Raw genomic sequence first — 965 nt, 5'->3', positions numbered from 1 at the left:
CCTGCACTTGCCAGGCAAGCGCTTATTCTACTGAGCTATCTCCCCGGTTCTTTTTTATTTTATTTTATTTTTTGCAGTACTGGGGATTGAACTCAGGACTGTTTATTTATTTATTTTCAGTACCAGGGATCAAACTTGGGACCTTGCACTTGCCATGTAGGTGCTCATACCACTGAACTATATCCCCAGCTCCTGATTGGCTTTTGTATATTAAGCCAAAATTGCTTCTAGGTAGAAATACCACTTCTTCATGGCATATAATTTTTAAATCCTGAAGTCTATTTGCCAGTACTTGTTGAGGATTTTTGCATTAAAGCTCAAAGTAACATCAGTTTCTAGTTCTCCTTTCTGTGTCTTTGTTTGGTTTTGCTATCAGGGTAGCTATGCCTTTATGGACTGTTTGAATCCTGTGTTCAACTCTTTGATTTTTGAAAAAATATGAAGAAAATTGCTATGAACTCTTCTCTGTTCACTTATTCAATCTAAGAGAAGTTTGTCTTTTTTAAAGAACAACTGCTGGTTTTATCAGTTTTTCTCTATAATTATTTGTTGTTTCTATTATTCCTGTTATTCATTAAAAACTAATTTTGTAGATCCTTGCTCTAATCTTTAAGTTCATTTGTCCTACTAGCTTTGAATTTAGTTGGTTCTCCTTTCCTCTCCTTCTTACAGCTGTAAATGTTAGATTGTTGAGTTGAGAGTATCTACAGATGCAGAACAAATTTTCCTTTTGGCTTTCCTTTGACTACATCCAATAAATTGTGATTTGTTGTATTTTCATATTAATTTGCCTTAAGACTTTAAACACTTTCCTTGTGATATTTTCCTTTGCTCTTTTGGCTGTTTAATAGGCTGTTGTTTAATTTTTATGTAATTTTGATTTTCCAGTTTCTCCTATGCTAAACTTTTCTTTATTCTACCATGAGCAGAAGATGTGTTCTCGTGCTTCCATTTTTTTTTTTTTT

This window comes from Octodon degus, unplaced genomic scaffold (genome assembly GCF_000260255.1).
Source record: "Octodon degus isolate 3935 unplaced genomic scaffold, OctDeg1.0 scaffold00070, whole genome shotgun sequence".
Classification (NCBI taxonomy): domain Eukaryota; kingdom Metazoa; phylum Chordata; class Mammalia; order Rodentia; family Octodontidae; genus Octodon; species Octodon degus.
The sequence above is the reverse complement of the archived record's forward strand: the minus strand, read 5'-3'. Positions refer to the sequence as shown.